The sequence below is a fragment of the Pseudorca crassidens genome, chromosome 12 (genome assembly GCF_039906515.1).
Source record: "Pseudorca crassidens isolate mPseCra1 chromosome 12, mPseCra1.hap1, whole genome shotgun sequence".
NCBI lineage: Eukaryota > Metazoa > Chordata > Mammalia > Artiodactyla > Delphinidae > Pseudorca > Pseudorca crassidens.
In genome coordinates this window covers 75,592,435-75,620,002 of record NC_090307.1, presented here as the reverse complement: position 1 = coordinate 75,620,002, position 27,568 = coordinate 75,592,435, and the positions used below count along the sequence as shown (strand labels likewise).

The 27,568-nt window shown below is 46.4% G+C and overlaps 1 non-coding gene across 1 annotated transcript; it reads right to left on the bottom strand.

Moving 5' to 3' along the window:
* Window positions 1–19,209: 19,209 nt before the first annotated feature.
* TRNAV-CAC (transfer RNA valine (anticodon CAC)) lies at window positions 19,210–19,282 on the bottom strand. The gene has a single exon. It is a non-coding gene; the product is annotated as a tRNA-Val (tRNA).
* Between the last annotated feature and the right edge of the window lie 8,286 nt (window positions 19,283–27,568).

Genomic DNA, 27,568 nt, shown 5'->3' with positions numbered 1-27,568 from the left:
GAAATTACTTGCCTATTGTCAGATTCCAACTCCAGGAGAGCAGAATGATGGACTATGTCCATCTTGTGCCCATCCCTGTCCCCAGCACTCAGCACAAAACTTAACACACAGCAGATGGTCAAGAGACCTGAGGAAAGTGGCAGTGGCTGCTGTCACTTCCCAGCCCCCAGAGCCATTGTTTTTAGGGTCAGCTGGGCTCATGACTCCCTTTGAAACTTTCTAGTTGGGTGGCCTTGGGCTAGTCACTCTCTGCCTTCATTTTCCTCTTCTTCAAACAGTACAGAACCCACTTCGCAGGGGTATCTTGAGAGTTGAAGAGAGAATGTAAGCACCGAGCAAAGATTGGCATATAATGAGCACCTGATAAAAAATAGCCACGGGGCTTCCCTGGTGGCGCAGTGGTTGAGAGTCTGCCTGCCGATGCAGGGGACACAGGTTCGTGCCCCGATCCGGGAAGATCCCACATGCCGCGAAGCGGCTGGGCCCGTGAGCCACGGCCGCTGAGCCTGCGCGTCCGGAGCCTGCGATCGCAACGGGAGAGGCCACAACAGTGAGAGGCCTGCGTACCGCAAACAAACAAACAAACAAACAAAATAGCCACATAGGTAATAGCACAGTAGATATTTCTATGGAAGGCGGAGAAAGGATTCCCATTTGCTTGTCCCCAGCCGTGTGACAGGCACTCCCATATGGTATTTTAGTGAATGCTTATAAATAATGTTTTAAACAGGCTTTGTTTTTTGTTTTTTTTGGGGGGGTGCTGCGCCGGGTGGCTTGTGGGATCTTAGTTCCCCGACCAGGGATTGAACCCTTGCCCTTGGCAGTGAAAGCACGGAGTGGAGTCCTAACCACTGGACCTCCAGGGAATTCCCCTGAAACCGGTTTTGATTGTCCCCATATTACAGATGAGAAAACTGAGCCTCAGAGTGGTTAAGAGACTTGCCCAAGATCACACAGGTGATAAGCAGCAGAGTTAGGATTTGAAACCAGCTCTATCCCTGTGCTCCGCCCATTCTCATCCAAAGTCTTTCTTTGACTCCCGGTGTCGAAGGCTGGAGGGGCAAGGAGAGATTCAGCAACCTGAGGGTAGGAATGGGCAGAAGAAAGACCCTGAGGGACCCGCAAAGATGAGGCCCTCCATTAGGACCAGCCCAGGGCCTCATTATACGGGTAGGTAGAGTCCTGCATTCTGAAGCCATGGGCTCTGTGCTTCAGCTACGTATTCGAGCACCTACTCTGTGCCATGCACCAGGATACAGCTCTGAACAGGACATATCCTACAGTTGTGCACTAATGGAACCAAGGAGGATTGAAACAATCAGTTTGAAATCCCGAGTGAGCATAATCATTTTCCCTATGGCCTGGGGTGATGGTACCCACACTTTGCCAGAGCTGAAGGTATTATCGGGGACTTTTCCTGCTCCCAGCTCCAGCCTGGGCCCTGGGTGCAGGGTCCCTTTAAGAATTGTGTCCCCCTCCCTCTCTGCGCCCGCCCCCCCCCATAATTAGCCAGCTAAAGAAAGAGCTGGCTCCAAATGGGATTGTGCAGACCCAGCTTTGGGCCCTGAGGACGTGGGATCGAGGATTGTTATGCTAATCGCCTGAGATCAGCAGTTCCCGTGCCCTTCAGATGGCAGGTAGTGATGCCGGGCTCTGCCCAGCGGCTGTGGCTGTAGTTCTGCAAGGGAGCCGGCCTTTTCCTCCTGCTTCCTGCTTCCTCTGCCTCCCCGCTGCAACTTACCCCGTAGGACTCGCCCTGTCTGTCTTCCACCCTGCCTCGTGGCTGGGATGCTTGGCCTCTCCTAGAAATGTCCAGCCCAGCTCTTTCCACTCTCCAAAGAGAAATGGGTCTTATTGTCACCTGCTTGCCTGTGGAGTGGGTGCTGGTGGGAGATGCAGATGCAGGAGGAGAAGGTACCCCGTTCCTCCTTATAGCCCACTCTCATTTCTGGCACTGAGCCTCATCTTTCCTGGGTACTTCCTGCCCCCCATCTGGAAACTGGGGCTTGGCCACTTACTATCTATGCCATCATGAGCAAGTGACTGCCTCCCAGAGCCTCGGTTTCCTCATCAGTAAAATAGGTTGATAATAATAGTACCTATCACAAAGGATTGAAATGCAGATGGAATGAGAGCTGGCATTGAACATACCCAGCTCATCAGTTGCTACTATCAACCCAGAGGTTGATAGTAGCCCTGGTGTAGCGTGTCAGCCTTGTGCTGAGTCCTTTTTTACGGCATTATCCCATTTTGCCTTTCAACCGTCCTGGGAGGTAATTATCATTATCACCTCCATTTTACAGATGAAGAAACTGAGGCTCAAAGGAGCAAATTCACTTGCCCAGGATCCACCCCGAGCTGGCCTGTTCTCTTAACCTCTATTCTGCAGTTTGGCATGTAGCCATCCACCCTGCAGAAGGTGAGCTTGGTTGGTATGAAAGATGCTCACATAAATGTGTAATAGTTATATATTTAATGTGCAAGAGAATAAAATAATAAAACTGGCATTTCAAGCCTATGAAATAGTATTCACAAATAGTATTGCTTAGGTTAAATATATTTACATCCGTACAATGACTTGCACAAGTCTGATCATAGCAGTATTATTCATAGTAGCCAAAAACCGGGAAACAGCTGAGACATCCATCAACAATAGAATGGATGAACAAACCGTAGTACAGTCATACAATGGAATAAACTTACGGATCCAAGCCACAAAGTGGGTGAAACTCACAGACAGAATATTGGATGAAAGGAGCCAGATTCAAGAGAGTACACACTATACAATTCCATTTATATGAAGTTCAAGAACAGAGGGAAGTCAGATTAGCGGCTGCCGACTGGGGAGGGTCTCAACAGGGAACCTTCTGGGGTGATGGAAATACAGTGTATCTTGATCTGGTGTGATCACATGGGTGTCTGCGTAGGTAAAAATGCATCTGGAGGTACATTTAATATTTATTCAAGTTGATGTATGTAATGTTTGCACCAGTAGATCACTGTTAATAATTTAAGTTTAAAAATAATAAATTCATTTAAAGAAAAGTAGTGAATAAATAGTTCAGGGCATATGCAGATATGGCCAAAAAGCAAAAAAAACTCCAGTGACTGAAGTTGGGAGAAGTATCCAGCCTAAGTTTTATTCCGCTTCCCCTTCTCATAGAGCGCCAGATAAACATACTGGAAGCCTAGTGAAATTTGAATTTCAGATAAAAAACCGAACACTTTTAAGGTATAAGTATGTCCCATGCAATATTTGGGACATGCGCTGATTTTTTTTCTTTGCTTTTATGTGTTGTTTACCAGAAATTCACATTTATTTGGGCGTCCTGTATTTTTATTTGCTAAATCTGGCAACCCTAGCCTCTCGGGACCCCACCCGGTCTCGCAGCCCGGTGCCCACCGCAGGCGGGAGCGCCCGGCGCGGTGCAGTCACGCCGGGCGCAGCCTGGCAACGCGGCCACAAAGGGAGCCCGGGAGGCGGAATCTTTCCACATGCCTGATCAATGGGGGCGCGGAGACGGCGGCGCAAACAGGCCTGAGACAGGCGCACAAAGAGGAGGCCCCTCGGCCGCTCCCGCCTTCCATTGATCCCGACCCTTTGTGGCTCGGACAAACGGGGGCACGGCGCCTCGCGGGTACTGGCGCATTCTCCTTAGGGGGAGAGGCCCTAAGGCCCGGGAGGACCCCCGCCCCGCCAGCCCGCCCCACCGTTCCCCCTCCTGTGGGCTCCAGGCCTCAGGTGTGTGTTGGGGGTGTCCAGATCCCTTCAGGGCCACTGGGCAGGGCACAGGGTGGGGTCGGACCAGGCCAAGGAAGGCTGTAGTCCAAAAAGGTCTGGAGCCTGCCAAGTGGGGTCTGCCACCCACATCCGGTCTCTTGAGGACGCCCCAGTCTGCCCTGGCAGGCCTTCTGTCCCCCCGGTTACAGGCAGGCCTTGCAGTCCTTATTTTTTTTATTTATTGAACAAATATTTATTGAGCATTTGCTCCAAGCTGTTCCCACTCTCCTGCCCCCATGGCCATTTAAACTGGCCACTTAAACTCCTCTTCCAAGTTATCACCTCTCTGGGAAAGCATCCCTGACCCCTCTCCCACCCCCAGGTCAGGTAGGGACTCCCCCTCTCTCACTGTGTGTGTGCCGCCTTCCATCATAGTAGGAACAGCTGACAATTATTGAACACTTACTATGCTCTCTGTGCTAAGCATGTGACGTTACCTGTCTCTTTTATCCTCACAACAGCCCTCTAGGTGAGAGCGGCTATGATCTCCACTTTCCAGAGGCGGGAACTGAAGGTCGGTATGTTAAGGTTGTCACCCAAGGTCACACAGCTAGCAAGGAGCAGAGTGAGGATTTGAACGCGGGCAGTAGATTCCAGAGCCCAGGCATCCTCCCCACTGTGCAAGCTTCCAGGCTCTGTTCAGGATTCATTACTGTGACCCAGCTGGCACATCCCTGATGTCTCACTTACCCCATCGGAACATTGACTGCACTGTCTTATTGTGTCTATTTGCCTATTTTCTTCTGTTTTCCCCACTAAAGGGATAGGTCTGTGACCTCAGCACCCAGCACAAATAAAGGTGCCCAAGGTATATTTGTTGATCGGCACTATTGGGTTTGAGAACATTTTGCTAGGCCCTGGGAGAGGGAAGAGGGAGGAAAACCTAAAGGTGAATCTGATACAGTTTCTGCCCACAAATGAGCTTGAAATCAGACACTCAAATAATATAAGAAGGGTTGCAGGGCTCGGGAGTGCTCCGGAGTCTGGTGCACAGTTTTTTTCCCCTTTAAAAACTATCAACTTGGGGCTTCCCTGGTGGCGCAGTGGTTAAGAATCTGCCTGCCAATGCAGGGGACATGGGTTCGAGCCCTGGTCCGAGAGGATCCCACATGCCGCGGAGCAACTGAGCCCATGCGCCGCAACTACTGAGCCTGCACTCTAGAGCCTGCGAGCCACAACTACTGAGTCCGTGTGCCACAACTACTGAAGCCCATGTGCCTAGAGCCCATGCTCCGCAACAACTCACTGTAACTAGAGAAAGCCTGCACACAGCAACAAAGTCCCAACACAGCCTAAAATAAAATAATTTAAAAAAACAAAAACAAAAAAAACAAAAACAAAACAATCAACTTTATTGAGATACAATTTACATGAAATAAAATGCACCCATCTTAAGTGTCCAGTTCAGTGAGGATTGGCAAATGCATACACCCATGGAACAAGCATCCCTGTCAGATGTAAAACATTTCCATCTCCCCAAAAAGTTCTCCTGTGCCCCTTTGCAGTCAGTGCCCGCTCTCCCACCCACCCACCCCCCATCCCCGGTTCCCAGGCAACCACTGATCCGCTTTCTGTCACTATAGGTTAGTTTGCATTTTCTAGAATTTCATATAAATGAAATCATACAATGTGTACTCTCTTGTGTCTGGCTTTTTCCGCTCAAATGCTAGTTTGGAGATTCAACCATGCTGTTGAATGACCCCTTAGTTTCAAATCCCCTCTTTCCTGACCTCTTTGAGATTCAGTCTCTTCATCTATAAGATGGGAATGGATGCTGTGAGGGTTTTTTTTTTTTCTTTTAATTAATTAATTTATTTATTTTGTCTGCGTTGGTTTTTCGTTGCTGCATGCAGGCTTTCTCTAGTTGCAGCAAGCGAGGGCTACTCTTTGTTGCAGTGTGCAGGCTTCTCACTGTGGTGGCTTCTCTTGTTGCGGAGCACGGGTTCTAGGTGCGTGGGCTTCAGTAGTTGTGGCTCACGGGCTCTAGAGCGCAGGCTTAGTAGTTCTGGCTCACGGGCTTAGCTGCTCTGAGGCATGTGGGATCTTCCTGGACCAGGGCTCGAGCCCATGTCCCCTGCATTGGCAGGTGGATTCTTAACCACTGTGCCACCAGGGAAGTCCCATCTGTGAGGGTTTTTGAGAGACTGTCTGCAGAGTGCCCAGGACCTACACATAGTAGGTACACAATAAATGTTCTAGATTAGTATAGCGATTCTGGTAGACAGCAAGCTCCATGACACAGTAGGCATGGGACCTGCACACAATAGGCATTCAGTAAATGCTCTTGATTATCAGAACCTTTCTGCTAGACTGTAAGCTCCACGAGGACAGAGACCTTATTACAGATGGTGAGTCCAGAGGCTAAGAGAGGTATAGCAACTTGCCTAAGATCACACAGCTAATAAGAGGCAGAGAGTTGAGACTGAGCCCAGGCAGCCTAGTCCTGGGATTCTTACTGTTTATTTCTGTTGTTTTTACTGTTGTGAAAAATATGGGGTCAAAAGCTATGGGGTCTTTACTCTTAATCACTATACAAAACTGCCTCACAAACATTTTTCTCCTCTCCCACTATCTCCCTGAACCTTTTTGTCACCTTCATCTTTACCGACCTCCCATGGAGGCAACATAATGTAAAAAAGAACACCTATACTACCACTAATATATTTTTTGAATTTATGTACTGGACAGTATTCTGAGCCCTTCATATATATTAATTAATGTAATTCCCCAACTACACTGTAAGGTCTGTTCAGTGTTTCTGCCCATTTTGCAAGTGAGGTGGCTGAGAGGCTGCGATTTTGGAGCCAGGACATCCTCCTTTTGAAGCCGGGCATGGCCACATTCTCCATGGAACTCTGGTAAGTCTCTTCCCTCACCAGCCTGTGTGTTCCCTCTCCAAGGCTTCCTGAGAGCCCCTCCCTGGCCTGCCATTTTTCTGGGCACTTCTTTCTGACCCCTCAGCACGGCTTTCTCTTCCTGCTGATTCTAAGTTTCTTTCCCCAGTCACTCCCTGGGCCTTGGCAAGCCCAGGCTACAATTTCAAAAGGAGTTGAGTTCCTTCTGGAAAGGGGTTGGGACTAAGCCCTCCCCTCCTCCTGTCTCTTCCCATAAATACCCCCTGTGTGCAGCACCCAGGGGCCCCAGGGAGCCAGGCTGCTGACCTGTAATTAGAAACTTTTCTCCCTTCCTCAGCTGGGAGGAGGAGGGTCGGAGTCTGGGCCAGCCATTTTGTTTGTCATGAATTATTCAGGAGATGGGAAGTGGAGTCGAGAGGGCCCCTCTGCTGACCAGACATCTCAGGCCCTGCCCAAAGCAGACTAATCCCCCAGCTCTGCCCCTTTCTCTGGTTCAGACCCAGAGAATAAACAAGCTGTGTTCCAGGCGTGTTTACAGAGGGGGGTTTTCATCCCGTGAGGGAGGTGTGTTCTTCAGCTGAAGGGGGTGACAGGGACTTACCCAAGGTCACAATGCTATGAAGAGGACAACTGAGCTGGGATTCAAACCCAGGAATGAGGCTGGACAGAGGGCCAGGGATTGGGAGGGGCGGGGAGCAGGAAAGGCAGAGGTGCTTCCCCTTCTCTCCTTGCCGCCCTTGCTAAATCTCTGGGATGTTGAGAAAGGAGATAATGTTAGAAAACTAAATTCATGGAGCACCAGCTGTGTGACAAGCAGGAATTATTTTGCAGACAATTCAATTTTCACAACACTCTGAGGAACGTGTTATGCCCATTTTATGGATGCAGAAACTGAGGCTCGGGGGGCTTCCCTGGTGGCACAGTGGTTGAGAGTCCGCCTGCCGATGCAGGGGATGTGGGTTTGTGCCCCGGTCCGGGAAGATCCCACATGCCGTGGAGCGGCTGGGCCCGTGAGCCATGGCCGCTGAGCCTGCGCGTCCAGAGCCTGTGCTCCACAACGGGAGAGGCCACAACAGTGAGAGGCCCGCGTACTGCAAAAAAACAAAAACAAAAACAAAAAAATAACTGAGGCTCGGGGAGATAAAGGGAGTTTTTTCGAGGACACATACAGCTGGTTAGTGGCAGCAGAATGGTCTCAAACCTAGCACATCCCTCCATGGCACACTCTTTTTCCATCGTTCCTGGTGGGTGGGAAGGCATGGGTGGCAAGGAATCCTGGCTCTTAAACCCACAATGATCCTTGGATCCAACTTCCCTGTTGTCAAACCTCTCGGTAGCCAAGGCACTGGATCCATGGCTCTGCTCCAGGAGAAATCCTTTGAGAATCATGAATGACTCTAAATGAGCCTCATGATGTTATCTGCCATCCCACACTGGTTAGCCTTGGCAAGGTAGCCCTTCAGAAGGCTCAGGGCTTCCACTGTGGCATGAAGCTGGCAATTCTGAGATAGACCAGCTCTAAGTGTAGTTCTCAGAGTGGCTAATAGAATAGGATTTGGAAAAGGACTGCCTGGTTCCACTCCTTACTATCTGTACCAACTTGGGACAGTTCCTTAAGCACTCTAAACATGTTTGCCCATTGGTGAAGTTAGAGGATGATAAGGAAAAAATATGAAGAGTAAATATGATAATGCATCTAAAGCATTTAGCATAATGCCTGGCACACTGGCATTATTATTCTCAATAAGAATTGTTTATTATTATTATTCCTGATAACACCCTCTCCTTAAGCATGGTTAACAGAAAGGTAGGACCTGCTAGATAAACATGTGTCTTCTTCAGGAAATAGCACCCCAGTTTCCCTGAGGAGCTCTCCCTCAACCAATATCAGTCCCTGAACCTTGGATGGAGCTTACTCCACCCCTGTGATCCAGCCTGGCCACAGGATTGGTTGAAAGATGGACCTGTGACCCAATGAGAGCCAATCAGAGAGAGCCCTGAGATTTTGGCTGGGGAGAGGCAATCTCTTTTCCACTAGGAGGAGAAAGCAAGCATGGGGCTTCTGAGGGCCATCTTGTCACCCTGGGGAGGAACATATCTGCCAGAGAATGAAGCCACTGAGAAAAGCACAGCCAGACATGGCAAGGACATTGGAATCTTTGACCACCTGGATCCAGTTGTGAGCCACTAAATAATAATTATTATTAATGATTAATGTTTTTCTTTGCATCAGTTTGAGTTGAGTTTTCTGTTGCTTACGACCGAGCGTTCTGACTAAATATACCAATTATGTCCTCTCTTTCTCCGTGTATAAATAATATATATACAAACATATATATACATATATATATGCACACACACATATATATGTGATATATATCTTTAATTAAAATGACAGTGTATATTGAAGACTCACTTCTAATTATTACTTTTGTTTTACAAACTTAGGTCAAGAGGGAATGCCAAGTAAGACTTTAAGATTCACAACACCTACGTACAAATTACGGGCCTTTAACTCGCTAAACTTATATTGCCATGGAGTCACAGACTTAGAGTCATGGCTTGGCTTTAACCATGGTTTTCCTTTCTGCTTTCAGGAAAACATTTAATTTCCACCCTGGGCGTAGTCTATCCCAGCTTCCTTGTGGTGCACTGTTTCTGTCTGCCTTTTGTCTGTGTGCTGGTGGTGTCAGAGCTGGTAACTATCTGTTTACAGTTTCAGACAGAAGCATTAATTGCTTTTTGAACCTCCCATTTTCCTCTAAGAGCTCCCCGCTTGACTGTCTCCACTGTCTCACTGTATTTCTTTCTGCACAAAGAGAAATGTCTATTTTTTCCCATAAAGTCTGACCACCTGCAAATCCCTACATATTCGCTTGTGAGTAGGCAACATGAGAGAAAACCATGTAGGCAGCAAAATATCTGTGTTGAACAGAGTTTACAGGACAAGTTGTCACAACCCAGAAGTTTCTAGGCCAAACAAGGAGGCAGATGTGGGGTGGTAGGAAAAGCCCTGGAATTGGAGTGAGACCAACTTTTGAAATCTGTTTTCTTCGCTCACTTGCTGTGTGACCTGGGGCAAGTTACTTCATTTTGCTGAGCTTCAGTTTCCTCATCTATAAAATGGGCATGATAGTACCTGCTTCACGAGGTTGGACAACATAGCTGCTAGACAAAATCACTATCCTCTGGAAAAGCACTTTCCTGTGCTCTTTACTTACCTGGTGTGGGTTCAAAACAATAACAAAACTAGCATTTATTGAGTACGTACTATGGGTTCAGCATTCTTTCTTTCTTTCTGTTTTTATTGGGGTATAGTTGCTTTACAATGTTGTGTTAGTTTCTACTGTACAGTGAAGTGAACCAGCTATATGTATACATATATCCCCTCTTTTTCTGGATTTCCTTCTCATTTAGGTCAGCACAGAGCATTGAGTAGAGTTCCCTGTGCTATACAACAGGTTCTCATTAGTTATCTATTTTGTATATAGTAGTGTATATATGTCAATCCCAATCTCCCAATTCATCTCACCCCCCTTTCCCCCTTGGTGTCCATATGTTTGTTCACTATCAGCATTATTTCAAGTGGTATTCAGCCTTACAATAAACCCTATGAAGGAGCTACTATTATTAGGCTCCCATTTTACAGGGGTGGAAGTAGAGGACCAGAGAGGGTAAGTAAGTTGCTGAAGTCACACAGCTCAGAGGCTAAGCTGGAATTTGAACCCAACAGTTTCACTCCACAGCCTTCTCTTACCCATAAGTACATGGCCCTCACTGAGGTAGCAGATACCAGCCACCCCACTGGAGGCCAGACAGGGCCAAAGGCTGGGTTGCTGACTCCTGGGGCAAAGCACATCATTCTGACTTCCCTGCCCTGATGGCCAAGTCTACTCCACAGAGAACTTGATGTTTCCAAAGTCCAGAGCCCTCTACTCTTGGGAGGCATGGTGGGAATAAGGACACAGTAATTTAGGTTTGGAATCCAAATCCTGCCCCCCACCCCATACACATAATCACACTTCCTGTACACCAAAAGGGAAGGGGAGAAACCAGGGAGACAGGTCATGTGGAAACCTGAGCGGGGGACTCTGTGCACATACATCCCCACATGTCTTGCTCAGTCAACCTCATGACAGCACAGCACATGTTAACACAGGCATGTGTTAACGTGGGCATGCACCCGTGCAGTCACACAGGGAACACATGAGTATGTGTGACCTCACAAGTACATGCATCTTTCCCCCACACTTACACGTCCACCCACCCCACCCTGCGCTGAATTCTTGGGCTTGGTCAGACCTCATTAAGCAGTGTAATGTAAAGGTTAAACACACAGACTCTGGCTCCTGACTGCTGGGTTTGCGTGTGTGTGTGTGTGTGTGTGTGTGTGTGTGTGTGTGTGTTTTGTTTTGTTTTGTTTTTTGGCTGCGCTGCAGGGCTTCTGGGATCTTAGTTCCCCAGCCAGGGATTGAACCTGCTCCCTTGACATTGAAATCACAGAGTCCTAACCACTGGACCACCAGGGAATTCCCTGACTGCTGGGTTTGAATCCACACCAGCTGTGTGACTTTGGGCAAATCCTCTCAGCTTTCTGTGCCTTGACTTCCCCATCTGCAAATGAGAGCAATAATAGTATCTACTCCCTGAGGGTGTTAGTATCAGGAATTTTATATATAGCACATATATAATGTTGATCCTTCAACATTGATCCTTCAATGTGATGTTGTATCCTTCATCCAACTCATCAGCTTCTCCAGAGGCAGACTCAGAGATGGAGCTTGGCATGCAGAACTTTATTAAGAGTTGTTCCTGGCACCAACACCTGTGGAAAGGAAAGGAAGAAAGCAGGAATGGGTAGAGGGAAGAGTTGGGCTGTAATGCAGTCTCAGTGGAGGCCTCAGCCAACCCTCTGGAGAGCTCTGAAGCTGCGACGGTCCATCACAGTTGTCCTGAGTTGACATGAGGGGGCTGAGCATTTATAGCTGCATTTACCAGTCCAAGAACATGAGCTACCCTGAGAAAGGGGCATGACCTTGGTGCAATGGCTCCCTTCAACTGCGAGTAAGCCACAGAGAGGACTCAGCCATGACCTGTCAGCCACCAACACCAGGGAAATGTATACCTCAGTTGCAAAGGGGCATCAGGACAGTGCACCACGGCATCTGCTACACAGCCCCCAGACCACAGCCAGGGGAGGGGGCATTCTCCCCTCCTCTCATCTCTGGACTCCAAACAAGGACCCTGAAAATAGTGAATCAAGGAACAGGAACCTCAACTTTCCCTGACTTGGACCAGGGTGTTCGCTTTTGCCTCTGAATTCCATGGCACCTTATTCAAACCTCAGGACCCTATATAGCACATCCTTGAATAATAGTAAGTGGTGTTAACATTAAGGAGCATTTGCCCAATAGATATGAACCAGTTGAGTATCTTAAATGGATGAACTCATTTAACAATTACAACAACTCTATGAGGTGAATATAATACTGTTATCTGTACTTTACTGGTGAAGAAACTAAGACACCAGAGAGGCTAAGTAGTTTGCCTAAGGTCACAGAGTTTGTGTGGGGTGGAGCCAGGATTCTAATTTGGAGAGTCTGATTCCAGCACTCAAGTGTTAACCAGCATGCCCCTGTGCCTAGTGGTTAGTGTTAGCATGGATGATGTATATCCATGGATGGATGGATGGATGGATGGATGGATGGATGGATGGACAGACAGAGAGAAGGACTGGCAAATGGATGAACAAATCAATGGATATATGAATGCATGAATGGATGAATGGATGGGTGGAGAGTTGAATGGACAGATGGATGAATGGACAGATGGATGGATAGATGGATGGATGGATGGATGGATGGATATCTAGTGTCCTGGCCTTCTTGGAATTTTCCATTCTAGTAGCTGCTTCCCCATTAGAGCAACTGGGTCCACATGAGCAGGGAGTGTGGTCCAGGCCTGAGCAAGGAAGACAGATCTAGACCTTCACCTCCTGTAGCTCTGACCTTTAACCAAGTGATGATGGGACTATGTAACAGAAAGAGACCTCAGAAGCAATGGCAGAATCCCAGGCTTGCCATCTCTGTGGCTGGGGAGAGCCTACCTGTCTGGGCTACAGAGGTCTCATCTGTAAAATGCAGTGACTGGAACTTCTAGGTCAGACACCCTACAATTCTTTGAAGTGAGAACTCAGGCTAAGGCCCTTAGTCCTCTTTCACCTGTGGAGACCAGCCAATTCTAATTTATTTCTTCCAGGCACCATCTCCTTCTTTACCGCCTGTTTTTTCAGGCTTTCCCCAGAATGCACTGCTTTTTAAAGCATTTTTCTTCTCCTCTTCTATCACCTCTTTTCTGTTCATCTTAATACTTCATGCTCCCCACCATGGAATGGCCATTGCTGAACATGCACTGGGGCTGCCCGATTTCCTCCCTGTCTGGGCATGTGGGTGCTTAACTGCTATTTCCTTTTTTTAATGACTGACAGGCAGCACCCAGCCCTGGAGGGGAGATGCACAGCTGGAGCTGTGGTTCTGAGAGACTCTGAATCTTGCTGGAACCAAAAAGCCCCACAGGAAGATTTTCTAAGGCAAAGAATTTTGGAACTCCTACAGTCTTAACTCCCTGGATTAGTGCCCTGTGACCAGACAATGGAGCATAGGGGAAAAAAGTTCAGCAATCTGGGCTTAGGCTCTTTCTCTGACTTTGGGCAATTCACATCTCTTTTCTGCCTCAGTTTTTTAAATCTGTAAAATGAGAGCTTGATCAGTCTATGAATTACACAAAGGGAAGCAGATTACCTGGTTCAAACCTCAGCCGAACCACTTACCAGTTACGTGACCTTGGGAATGACATTTACTTCTCTAAGCCTCAGTTTCCTCATCTGTAAAATGGGGATGGTAAGACCACCCACTTCATAGGGTTCTTGTAAGAAGTAAATGAGATAATGTGTGTACAGTGCAAAGCACAAAGTAAACACTTATTAATTGGTGGAGGCTGCTGCAATGTTAGAGAAGAGAAAGAAAGGAGCTAGCTGGCAGCAGACAGGCAGAGATATATATTTAAACTCCAGGTGTTCACACCCAATCTTACCAAGCTGAACCCTCCCCCACTCCAGAATGCCTGTGCCCTTCATACAGAGTGAAACAGACAGGACATTTCAGAGATTGTGGGTGGGGATGTAAGGAAAGGTAACACTTGAGAAATATTGGACAATGCTTTTTAAAAAAATATATTTATTTATTTATTTTGGCTGCGCCAGGTCTTAGTTGCAGCATGCGGGCTTCTTAGTTGCAGCATGCATGCGGGATCAAGTTCCCCGACTAGGGATGGAACCTGGGCCCCCTGCACTGGGATTGCGGAGTCTTACCCATTGGACCACCAGGGAAGTCCCTGGACAATGCTTTTAAAGTACCTGAAAAATGAGTATTGCCTTTAGCCCAATAACTCCGCTGCTGAGATACAAGGACGTTATTTGACATAGAAGAAAAAATGTAAGTATAAAGTGCTCATCTGAGTTGTTTATAATCACAAAAACTTGGAAACAACTTTGCCGTCTTTAAGAGGGGAATGTTTGAGTGAAGGATATTTTGTAACTATTAAAATTATAGGGAATTCCCTGGCAGTCCAGTGGTTAGGACTCCGCGCTTTCACTGCCGTGGGCTGGGGTTCAATCCCTGGTCAAGGAATTAAGATCCCGCAAGCTCCGTGGCTCGAGGAAGGGGAGCAAACAAAATTAAACAACTATATTTGCAAGTCGTTTATAACAACATAGAAAAGCATATAAAAATAAGCTAATGAATAAAGGGAAAATACAAATTTACATATATAGAAGGAATGGTGTTGAAAAAACCAAAATCAACTCCCCATAGAAAATGCTGCAGGGAAGCATTCAAAGTTTATACACTAAAATGTAAACAGTAGTTATTTCTGAATAGTAGGGTTTGAGTGGTATTTACTTCTTAACTTTTCTACAAATATATCCTTTGTGTATATTTTTCCACTAGTACATTTTTCAGAGTTAAAAAAAAAAACTTTAGAAAGAAAACTATAAGGAAATAAACCAAAATGTTAACAGTGGTTGTCTTTGGATGGTATAGGGGATTATATTTTCTTTAATCAACATTGAATTTCTTTAATGAACTTTGTGTTTACTTAATGAATATTGTACTTTCTTTAATGAAAATATATTAGAATTATATATAGCTAAACTACATTTTTGTTAACTAGTTTAAAATTATGAATATAACGTGTCACATTAAAAGAAAAATTCAATCAGTACACAAAAGTATCAGGTGAAAGTAAAAGTTCTTGGACCTCTCTTTATCCCTTAGTCTCTTTCCCCAAAAGTAACTGTTACTAGTTTCATGTGTGTTCTTCCAGAAGTTTTCTGTGCATATACACTTAGATATGATTATCCATTAAAATATATATATATATAGAGAGAGAGAGAGAGAGAGAGAGATTCACACAATATAAATGATTCTGAAACGTGCTTTGTTATTCAATGCAGTATAGATTTTTGGGTATCTTTGCATGTATGATATTCTACTGCAATAACTACAAAACATTCCACTGTAATGTGACATTATAATTTATTTAATTAATCCTGACTGATGACCATCAAGGTTGATGATGAACATCAAGAGTGTTGCTAGCTTTTGCTTTTATAAACACTGCTGCAATGAACATATTTGTTTATAATATTTAACTTTTTCCCACTCATGTGACTATATCTGTAGATAGAATTTTATTTTATTATTATTATTTTTTTTTGCCACACTGTGTGGCCTGTGGGATCTTAGTTCCCCAACCAGGGATCAAACCCTCGTCCTTGACAGTGAAAGTGCGGAGTCCCAACCACTGGACCACCAGAGAATTCCCTGTAGAATAGAATTTTATTTTATTTATTTAAAAATAAATTTATTTATTTTTGGCTGTGTTGGGTCTTCGTTGCTGTGTGCCGACTTTCTCTAGTTGCGGGGAGCGGGGTCCACTCTTCGTTGTGGTGTGCGGGCTTCAGTAGTTGTGGCTCGCAGGCTGTAGAGTGCAGGCTCAGTAGTTGTGGCCCACGGGCTTAGTTGCTCCATGGCATGTGGGATCTTCCCGGACCTGGGCTCGAACCCGTATCCCTGCATTGGCAGGTGGATTCTTAACCACTGCGCCACCAGGGAAGTCCCAGAATAGAATTTTAGATATGGAATTGCTGAGGCCCAATGGTTTGTGTATTTGAAATTTCAAGATATAAGGTATTTAAAAAAAAAAGATAGAAGGGCTTCCCTGGTGGTGCAGTGGTTGGGAATCTGCCTGCCAATGCAGGGGACACGGGTTCAAGCCCTGGTCTGGGAAGATCCCACATGCCGCGGAGCAGCTAAGCCCGTGAGCCACAACTACTGAGCCTGCGTGTCTGGAGCCTGTGCTCCGCAACGGGAGAGGCCGCGACAGTGAGAGGCCCGCGCACCACGACGAAGAGTGGCCCCCACTCGTTGCAACTGGAGAAAGCCCTCGCACAAAAACGAAGACCCACCACAGCCAAAAATAAATAAATCAATTTAAAAAAAAAAGATAGAAGATATTGCCATCCAGCAACATAAATACATTATATACATTTATAATATTTAAATATATTTAAATATTATATAAATATATAATGTATTTATATAATGTATAATATATAATGGATTTATAAAATATGAAATATACATTATATAAATATATATATGTTTATATACATATATATTTATACAAATTTAAATATATATACTATATGTATATAAAACACATGAAGAGAAAAGACAAATGGAAGAAAACCTCAATATGTTAAGTAGTGCCAAAAGTGTTTGTGCAGTATAAGTATGCAAAATAAACAAAAACAAAACCGAAAAACTTTGTGCAGAAATAAATCATCAAAGGCTACATACCTAAATATTAAAAGTGATTTTCTTTGTGTGGGATCATGGGTAGTTTTATTTCAGTGTTTTACACAGAATATAAATTTCTTTTCTAATCAGAAAACAGTATCACAGATATTATGAAAAGTACTTCTTTTTTAATTACAAAAGGCAATACATAGTCATTGAACTAAGTCAAAAATAAAGAAATGTGTTAGAAATAATGTTAATAATGTCCTTCTCCTCACGTCCAAATTCACTCCCTGAGGTTAACAATGTTGAAGGCCTGGTGAGAATACTTCCATACTCCTTTTCTAGAGCAGGTTATTTTTACACCGGAAAAGAAAGAATGAATAAAAGACCTTAAAAAAAATTCTTTTTTTCAAATTAGGACCTCCACTGCCCTTTTGCAGACCATCCCCTCCCTACCACCCACTCTGCCAAACTGTGCGCCCTCTTTCCACGTCCAAACTTGCCTTCAAAGAAACCCACTTGGGGTCCAGCTCCCCAGGGGCACCTGCGCCTCTGCCTTGGTGCAGCCCCACGCCCGCCGGGCCCGGGCCTGGGAGAGTCAGGCTCCCCGCCCTGGGCGGCGAGGGGCTGGGCCCAGCGGGCCCAGGGCTGCCGGCGAGGCCTCCCTCCCACGTGGGTGGAGCCTGTGCCCAGCCTCCCTCCCACCCGCTTTCTCTAGGAGTAATTAAGAGTGAAATCCTCCTCCTGGTGACCCCGGTGCTCCTGGCCCGGGCTGATTTACACATGAAAGGTCTACGGAGGGCCTGGGCTTTCTCCTTTTCACGTTCACAATGAGGCGCGGCCTATAAATAAAACCTCTCTGAGAAACGAGAGGCTTCAAAAATGTCTTTGTGCGTGTGTGTGTGTGTGTGTGTGTGTGTGTGTGTGTGTGAGAGAGAGAGAGAGAGAGAGAGAGAGAGAGAGAGAGGGAGACACGGAGAGAGAGAGAGGGAGACACGGAGAGAGAGAGAGGGAGACACGGAGAGAGAGAGAGAGAGACCACAGAAACAGGAGAATGAAAAAGGGACATCCACTTAAGAGTTGGTATTTTTTATTGAGTGCTTACTCTGTGCTTGGCCTCCTCACATCGCTCTTGTAAGACAGACATGATGGTGCCTATTTTATAGATAAGAAACTGAGGTTCAGGGAGGGGAAGACCTGCCCCAGGTCCCACAGTGAATAAGGGGGAAAGCTTGGGCTCGGGAAGTGGGTTGAGCATGAGATACAAATGGCGTCCTAGGCCTCCATTATGATGGTTACAGGACTGTATGGATTTGTCAAAACTCATGGGGCTATACACTAAAAAGAGAGAATTTTACTCTATGTAAAGCATACTGTAATAACCCTGACTTCAAAAAGGTAAAAGAAAAAAAAAACATACACCCACAAAAAAACCAAAGGTGCCCATGGGTCAAGGGTGAGGTCCCCTGGCTGCTTGGGGATTTTCTGTACCCTTCCATCTAGCAGGACTGTTTCCTTATACCTCTGTATCCTCATACTTCTGTATCTTCAGGCTCAGGGCCTGATATTGGAGAAATGTAGATACTAGGGAAATGTTTGCTTGCTTCAATGAATGAATGAACTAAATAATTCTCTCTGGATCCATTTCTCCATCTACAAAATGAGAAATTGATGAAACACTAAGGTGAGCTCCTGCTAATCAGCTCAGAGGTCACCTCCTCAGGGAAGCCTTCCTAGATCCCCTCCCACTCTCAGGCTGGATCTGGTGCCTCTTCTGGGCTCTCACAGAGCCAGGTTATACTCCCATCTCTGCACTGATCACACTGTATGTTATTTCTTGGTTCTGTGTGTCCTTCACGTGAATATTCAGGTTCTCTGCGGTAGGGCCTGTGTCTGTTTTGTACTCCCAGTGTGTGGCACATAGCAGGTGGAATGTCTGATGAATTAATGAATTAATGTATTTATTAGTTCTGGTCTGAGGTCCAAAATTGAATCATGCTGGTGTTGGCTGGAGCTGGGCAAGGGTCTAAAGCAGCAGAAACGGTCCAGGGCACAGAACCAGGAAATCCCTGTGCAGCAGAGTTGAGTTGAAAGGCCTTACTTCTAGAGCACCAAGAAAACAATCCTGCTGTGGCCTCTGCAGGAAATCCAAGACTCCTCCTGCACCAGGCAGGGGGGCCTGGGAAGAGAACAGTCAGACTCTGGAGAGTAGATGGTTTGGAGCGGGGCTCCCCTGGCACTGGGAGCTGGCAACCTGCCTGCGTCTGTCTGGGGCAGGGTTTGGGGTTGGACATGTGAGGCACATGAATGTTGTCAAGTCCCAGCTCTCCTTCTTCTTAGCTGTCGTTCCGCCTCACCAAGTCTCAGTCTCCACGTCTGTGAAATGGGCAGGGAATAGAATCATACCTACCTCAACGCGTTTATTAGGAGGGCAAAGGGATATAATGAGGTCAAAATGCCTGCTCTTTTGTACTGCTGAGAAAGATTTTCAACCCCCTAACATGTTTTCCCTTTTCTCCCAGACGTATTTCACCCTAATTAGAGAGGCCTCTTGTGAGTTCCTAATAATATTAACTCTTCCTAAGGTTTATTGGGTGTCTGCTGTGCATCAGGCACTGTTCTTAGTTGCTGCACATGGGATCTTCATTGCTGTGTGCGGGATCTTCATTGCAGCGTGGGGATTTTTTTAGTTGCGTCATGTGGGATCTAGTTCCCTGACCAGGGATCGAGCCTGGGCCCCCTGCATTGTGAGCACAGAGTCTTAACCACTGGACCACCAGGGAAGTCCCAAATCTGTTTCACTTAATTCTTACAACTCTGGGCAGCGGGTGTTACCCCCTTTTTACAGGTTGGGAAACCGAGGCTCGGAGAAGGGAAGTAAAGGCTTCAAGTAAAACTACCAGCAAGGCATTCAACTGGGGCAAGAATTTAGACTTACTCGATGAAGTAACTACCCACCAGGATATCGTGGGTAGCAAAGGAATCAGAATAAAAGCACGAAACCTTTACAAAGTGAGGAGGAGATGCCTTGCGGTGGGAGGTAAGGAGTAGAGACTAGGATGTGACTGGTTCATCTCTGGATCCTGGCACACAGTGGGCCCTCAAGAAATCTTTGGTGCTTGGTTGAAGAAATGAGGAGTAATGAATGAATGAATGAAGTGAGAGACTTGGAGCAAGGCCCCTGCTCTCTCTGGACTCAGTTTCCCATCTTTAAGTGGTTAAAGGCTAAGGTTCTCCTACTCAGAAAAATGGGCAAACGTAGACAATTTTGTACTCCATTTCCAGATGTTCACAGAACACCCTCCTGAACCCCCGCAACAGATTCCCTAGGAGAGGGTGATCCATGGAACACTGAGTAGGGAACCCCTGAATTTGAGGATCTGAGGTCCCTCTAGCTGTGATGCTAATAGCTGTAATGATAACAACAAGAGCAATAATAATAGGATTCAGAAGTTTTCGGACACTGACTCTGGGCCAGGCACTGTTACTTCATTTAATCTCTTCACAGCCCTGTGAATAATAATGATGCAGGCATTGTCATTATCATCTCTACTTTGTAGGTGAAGAAATTGAGGCTTAGAAGGACTCATTAACTTGCTCAGGTAGCATGGCCAAGCAGTAGGGGTCCTGGTTTCCAATTCAGCACTGTGGACACCAGAGTTTCAACTCTCCCACCTCCAATCCAGGGGAGTATAAACATATAAGCCCCATGGGGCTCTTTCAAGGCCAAAATCAAGTTGCTGTATTTGGAGAACATATCAATATAATGCTGGCAACCATTCATTCCTTCAAGCATTCATTTAACAATCATTCATGTGCCAGACACAGACTGGCTAACGGAGCCTCACAATGATCATGGTCCCTCCCCTCAAGCAGCCCCATTTATTGCATCCTTCCTCTGACACCCCCAGCACCAGATTCAGGGTGTGAGCAGCTCCATGGCAGATTCTCAGGCCCAGCTCCAGTCCCTGGAATAAGACTCTCTGAGGTTAGAGCTGGGAATCTGCATCTGACAAGTTTCCCGGGTTGATTCATAGACACTGAGATGTGGGAACTCCTGGATGGAGGGTGAGGTGACCTGGACAAGCAAGCAATTGTTTTTTAAATTTATTTATTTATTGGCTGCATTGGGTCTTCATTGCTGTGCACGGGCTTTCTCTAGCTGTGGTAAGCAGGGGCTACTCTTCATTGTGGTGTGCGGGCTTCTCATTGCTGTGGCTTCTCTTGTTGCAGAGCACGGGCTCTAGGCGCGCAGGCTTCAGTAGTTGTGGCAGGTGGGCTTCAGTAGTTGTGGCTCGTGGGCTCTAGAGTGCAGGCTCAGTAGTTGTGGTGCGCGGGTTTAGTTAGGATCTTCCTGGACCAAGGCTCGAACCCGTGTCCCCTGCATTGGCAGGCGGATTCTTAACCACTGCGCCACCAGGGAAGTCCCAAGCAATTGTTACACAGAGAAAAGTTTTCTCTATGGATTATGGAGGTTGCCGGGGAAGGCTTCTTGGAAGAGGGGACCTTTAAGATGAGACCTGAAGGGTGAGTAGGAGTGAATAGACCAAGGGGAAGGGGAAAGAGACACAGCAAGGAAGAAGCCAGTCTCTGTCTTTAGGGAATTCAGAGGGGGGAAGAGGGGAGTGAGGGGAGAGGGGATGGAAAGTGACAGCAGCTTAGCAGAAGGGTGTGCCCAGGGGGCTCTGGGAATGTGGAAAAGGTGCCTGACTCAACCTGGGGAATCAGGGGTGACTCTGCAGAGGAGGTGACTGTTTTCCAACACCCAGGTATAAACATCTGCTTCATCACATCTTGAGTGAAGAGAATGGGCGTGGAAGAGATCCAGGGCTGGTCAGAGGTGTCATCTCCCAGGACGTTAGAGGCCTCTTATCAGCCTAGTAACAGTGGGCGGAAGCCACATCATCCTCTAATCTGGATGCTGTTTTCACCTCCATTGTCAATGCTAAGCCTTTGCTTGTTTGAACTAAGTCCTTCCATCTAGAGTTCTTAGTGCACAGTAGTAAATGGTGGAGGAGAATTCCTTTGAAATGGGACCCGGAGAACACCTGCTTAGATCCACCCAATTACAGAAGAAGCGCAGGATCTCTTCCCTCTTGGAATGACCCTCCTGGACATCATTGATGACTCATATTAGGTGGATAGTAGGACTCTGGCCCTCGCCAGCCTGGATTCAAATCCTCTCCCAGGACTTCCCTGATGGTGCAGTGGTTAAGAATCTGCCTGCCAATGCAGGGAACACGGGTTCGAGCCCTGGTCCAGGAAGATTCCACATGCCGCGGAGCAACTAAGCCCGTGGGCCACAACTACTGAGTCTGTGCTCTACAGCCTGCGAGCCACACCTACTGAAGCCCGAGTGCCTAAAGCCCGTGCTCCACAACAAGAGAAGCCACCGCAATGAGAAGCCCGCGCACCGCAACGAAGAGTAGCTCCCGCTTGCCACAGCTAGAGAAAGCCCGTGCACAGCAGCGAAGACTCAACACAGCCAAAAATAAATAAATAAATAAATTTATTTAAAAAAAATCTCCTCCCAGCCATTTTCTAATGACCTGTCCTCGTACTATGTTACTTGACCTTTTGATGCCTCAATTTTCTCCTCTGGCAAAGGAGGCTACTAACAGTACTTACTATCTCCAAAGTGTTATTTTGAGAATGGAATGAATTTTCCTATGAAATGCTTAGAAGAGTGCCTGGCACACAGCAGGACCTCAGAAAATGTTGCGTAGGGACTTCCCTGGTGGTGCAGTGGTTAAGAATCCGCCTGCCAGTGCAGGCCATACAGGTTCGAGCCCTGGTCCGGGAAGATCCCACATGCCGTGGAGCAACTAAGCCCGCGAGCCACAACTACTGAGCCTGCCCTCTAGTGCCTGTGAGCCACAACTCTGAGCCTGCATGCCACAACTACTAGCGCCCGTGCTCCACAACAAGAGAAGCCACCATAAGGAGAGGCCCTTGCACCACAATAAAGAGTAGCCCCCGCTCCTGCAACTAGAGAAAGCCTGTGCGCAGCAAGGAAGACCCAAAGCAGCCAAAAATAAATAAATAAAATAAATTTATTTTTTAAAAAAGTTGGTAATTAATAAGAAACAAAAGCACAGATTATGATTTGTGCTATAAAAAAAATGACAGTGGCTGTAAAGAAAGAGGAGCTCTTTTAGAGAGAGTGACCAGGGAAGACCTCTCCAAGAGGGCTGATATTTAAGGGGAGGCATATCACATGACAAGTTGGGAGAAGAGGGTTCCAGGTAAGGGGCACAGCGTTTGCAAAGGCCCTGAGGTGGGAATGAGATTGGCTTGTTCAAGGAAAAAGAAAGCTGATACAGCTGGAGTGTGATCCTATTCTTTTTGTTGTCATCTTCCAGCTGAAGAAAGGAGGCTCAGAGAAAGCAAATGACTTGCCCAAGGGCACACAGGAAGTGCTGGCGGCAAGATTTGAACCTGGGTTCAGTTTGACCCAGGAATTTTATTTTTTCCAGCAGTGTTCAAGTTCATTCAATGTTTACAAACTTGAAAGGAGACCTAGAGTCTGATGTAAACCTGGAGTCTGATGTAAGCCTGAGAATGGGGCTCCATCCCTGGTGAGGTTTAAATAGACCTCCTCTCCATCAGAGTCATTGGTGCCAATGACTGCCAACTTCACAGAAAATGTGTAATGTTGGGGTCAATGCTGTGTGCATAACTACGGGGTGGGGTGTAGGCTAGAAAATAATAAAAGAAACAAAATAAGAAACAAAAAAAGAAACAAAATAAGAAAAGAAGCGGTATCCTCACAGGCAGGCAGGTGAGCCTTGTCTTCCTCCCCTGCAAAGTCTACAAATGGAAACAAGGTTATAGGTGTCATTTAAATCAGCAATGGTTCTAAAGGATGGGCCGATGGGGAACTCTTACCTTCTAATTTATTTCTGTCTGCAGTTTTTACAGTTGGCATTTTGTCAACAGAAGAGGAACAACAACATCAAAATAATAATAAAAATCTTCAGTGAATTCCCTGGTGGTCCAGTTATTAGGACTCTGTGTTTCCACTGCAGGTGGCATGGGTTCGATCCCTGATCAGGGAACTAAGATCTTACATGCCACGCGGCCAAAAAATTAATAATAATGCAATTATGCTCCAATAAAGATGTTTAAAAAATTAATAATAATAGTAAAAATAATAAAAATCTGGAACGTGAAAAAAATTTTAGAACAATTAGTATTTATTACTGTGCAGCTTGGCATGGGAAATGCAGACAGTGGGTGACTGTCTGGGTGCAGTTTAGGATGTAGCTGTGGGGCACACGAAATTGTTAGATAAACACAGAAGACATGGACTTCCCTGGTGGTCCAGTGGTTGCGACTCCGCGCTTCCAATGCAGGGGGCGCGGGTTTGATCTCTGGTCAAGGAACTCAAATCTCATATGCTGAGCCACGCGGCCAAAAATAACCCCAAAAAAACACAGAAGACATGATGTTACATTGTATGGTAGAGACCGAAAGTTGTGTCAAAAATTTAAAAAGCAGAATCATTTCATTAAAAAAAAAATTAAGCACCTGGTTTGTGTCAGGCACTGGGTTTGGTGTTGGGATACAGGAGTAAGCAAGGTTGACAAGGTCCCTGCTCTCATGAAGCTCCCCAGCTACTTAGAATTTAGTGAGATGAGGAGTGGGAAGAGCATTCCTAGCAGAGGGAACAGCATGAGCAAAGGCCCTGAGGTTGGAAGGGACTTGGCATATTTCAGAAACAAAAAGAAGATTAGCTCAGAGGATGACTGAGGTGTCCTTAGTGAAAATGGTAGCAATAAGCAGTGACTGTATATCCTTCAGGACCTTGAAGGTCAGAGTGAGGTGCTGGGTTTTAACCTCAGGGAACAGGAAGCCATTGAAGGGTTGCAGAGAGGAGAGGTCTAGTCAGACTTGCCCTTTAGAAGAATCACCATAGCTGCCCTATGGAGAAAAGATTGAAGGCGGTGAAGCTATAAGGAGATGGACCAACACTCAGGCTAATGCAATAGTCCAGAGGAGAGAGAAGAGTGGCCATGACGAAACAGGAATGGAGAACATTAGACAGACATTTCCAAAGTAAAATCCACTTGGTGATTGACTGTCTGTGAAAATGAAAGAGAAGACAATGAGAAAGATCGACTCCTAGTTTGTTAGCTTGGGGACTGTGTGGATGGTGGCGTCATTATAAGGCCACCTACCCAATGAAAAGGGACACCTAAAATTAATGAACCAGTAGGAGAGTCAGCCATGGAGACAACCACCATCACACACGGTACAGTGAAATGTGCTAAAAGAGAGGGGCTAACAGGGCCTCTGGGGGCAGAGAGGGAGCGGGGATAGGTTCTGGCTGGGGAGCCTCAAAGGGAAAGACATCACAATAAATGAAGCAGTTGGAAGGAGGCTGGAGGCAAGGAGGCTGGGAAGGTGGCAACATGATGCGGAGCTTGGAGAAGACCTATGTGGCTGATGCACAAAGTGGGTGGAGGTGCCCCTGGGAGGCCCTGCATGCCAATCCAAGGAGTCAGTGAAGAGAAATTACACCGTGTTCTAGAAGAGGACTTGGTCCTTCTTATAGTTTAGAAAGTCACTGATCAGTGTGTGAGAGGCAGTAAAACAGGTGTTCATCTATGTACCGAATATCTTTTGAAGGATCATCAGAAATCTCTAGTATAGTAACTTTCTTTGGAGTAAAACTGGGTGGTTGGAGAACAGGGATGGGGAGGCTTTTCATTCTTTATTATTATTTTATAATTTGTACCATATAGATGTATGTATTCGATACTTTAATACTCAAAATAATTATGAAGGAAAAACATGTACTGGTAAAAAGCATACTTTGGGGTCAGACAGGCATGCATTTGAATCCTGGCTCTGTCAAACTTGTCTCCAAATTTGTCAATATTTGCATCTCTGAGGCTTAGTTTTCTCATCTGTAAAATGGGGATAATAGTAGTTCTTACTTCAAAGTGTTGTTGGAAGGATTAAATGAAATAATATATGTCAAGTGCCAGTACCACAGGAAGGCTAGGCTAAACAAATGCTGTTAGTATTAACAATTAATAATGGTAACTGGGCTTCCCTGGTGGCGCAGTGGTTGAGAGTCCGCCTGCCGATGCAGGGGACGCAGGTTCGTGCCCCGGTCCGGGAAGATCCCACATGCCGCGGAGCGGCTGGGCCTGTAGCTGTGGCCGCTGAGCCTGCACGTCCGGAGCCTGTGCTCCGCAACGGGAGAGGCCGCAACGGTGAGAGGCCCGCGTACCGCAAAAAAAAAAAAAAAAAAAAATAATGGTAACTTAGATGGGTACACACCCCCTCCAAGGATGTCTCAGCTTGACACACGGTGGGGGAGGGGCGGGGGGAGTTGGGGAGGAGGCAGAGTCAAGGGAAGGGATTTGGAATCAGACTCAGCTGAGGTCTGCCTCTCTGAGCTACCTCTCTAAGCCACAATGACCTTCGTCTGCAAAATGGGACGCTAGCACACCTCCCTTCTAAGATCAAAGAGCTACTGGATAGGGGCAATTAGTCAACTGCCAAGAGCAGCACCCTGTGAGTTATGAGTTGTGAAGATGAAGATTTTCAGGATGGCCTCTCTCTCTCCTCCTCTGTCTCCCAGGCCCCAGGAACCTTTCAGTCTTTCCTCTCTGCCCCCAGTGTGGGGTGGGGTGAGGTGGGGTGAGGGGACATTCTCTAGAAAGTGAAGTTTTCTTGTTCCAATCCGGGGAAGATTCAGGAGACGTCTCAGAGGCAAGGCCTTAAGAAGGAGTCCCTGAGCCCGAGCTCCCTCTACCTCTCTCTCACGTTCCACCTCTCTCGCTCCTTCAAGACAGCCACGTTGAAGGTCGCTGGCGCGACTCATCTGTGGCCAGACTCGTGGGCGGCGCCCACACATGCGGAGCCTGCCACCCACAGGGAGAGTGCGGTACTGCAGGTGAGGGTACCAGAGAAGCCCCCATTCATCCAGTCACCCTTCCGTCAATTACTCAGGGCCTTTCCTGCGCCAGGCAGAAGGGGTCCCTGCCCTCATGGGGCTTACAGTCTAATGGGAAGAATACCAACAACACAAGTTCTGGTATCAACTTCACAGTCTGCTTTTTGGTGAGAGCCTTTGTTTTTATAGCACAAGTAATAAATATTCATTGTAGAAATTTTTAAAAGAAAATTAAAACCCAGACATACTTCTCTTAACACGTAAGTATAACCCTTACAGCATTTTTCCATGCACTTTACCAAAATGGAAATATACATTTCATCATATTTCGTAGCCTGCTTTGTTGTGTTTAACAGCTTTATTGACATATATTTCACAGACCATACACTGGTACTGTTTTCAGCTTAATGTAACAGCAGATGATTAATAATAATACAATACAAATTGCTTCTATTTGTTGAGCAAGATGCTAAGTGTTTTTACACATATCATCACATTCAGTCCTCCCAACAATCTTATTAGGTGGGTATGTACTATGAGTTTCCCCATTCTGCAGATGAAGAAACTGAGGCACAGAAAGGTGAAGTGATTTGTCCAGCAAAAGTAGCAGAGCCAGGATTTTAATCCAGCTTTGAGGGACTTCCCTGGTGGTGCAGTGATTAAGACTCTGTGCTCTCAATGCAGGGGGCCCCGGTTTGATCCCTGTCAGGGAACTAGATCCTACATGCATGACTCAACTGAGTTCAAATGCCACAACTAAGGAGCCCATCTGCTGCAACTAAAGACCTAGTGCAACCAAATAAATAAATAAATAAATATTTTTTAAAAATCCAGCTTTGACTGAGAAACTGAGTTCTTAACCATTTTGTTATGACTGCTCTGTGCCAGGCTGTATGGGAATTCAGAGGAATCTTAGAAAAGGGTGAGGGAGCACTCCTGGAGCTCAGAGTGGAAATGAGGAGAAGGAATAGTTTTCAAACACAATGTAGTGAACTTAAACCTTATTGGGGTCCCAGAGGCCAGGGGCACGGTGTAACCAAGAAAGGCTGCCTGTAGGAGGTGAGAACTGAGCGGGGTGCGTGCAGACAGAGATGCACAACAGGGTGGGAAGGGCATTTCCAGACAGGAGAGGCCAGCCTGTACAAAGTCTCAGGTGCAA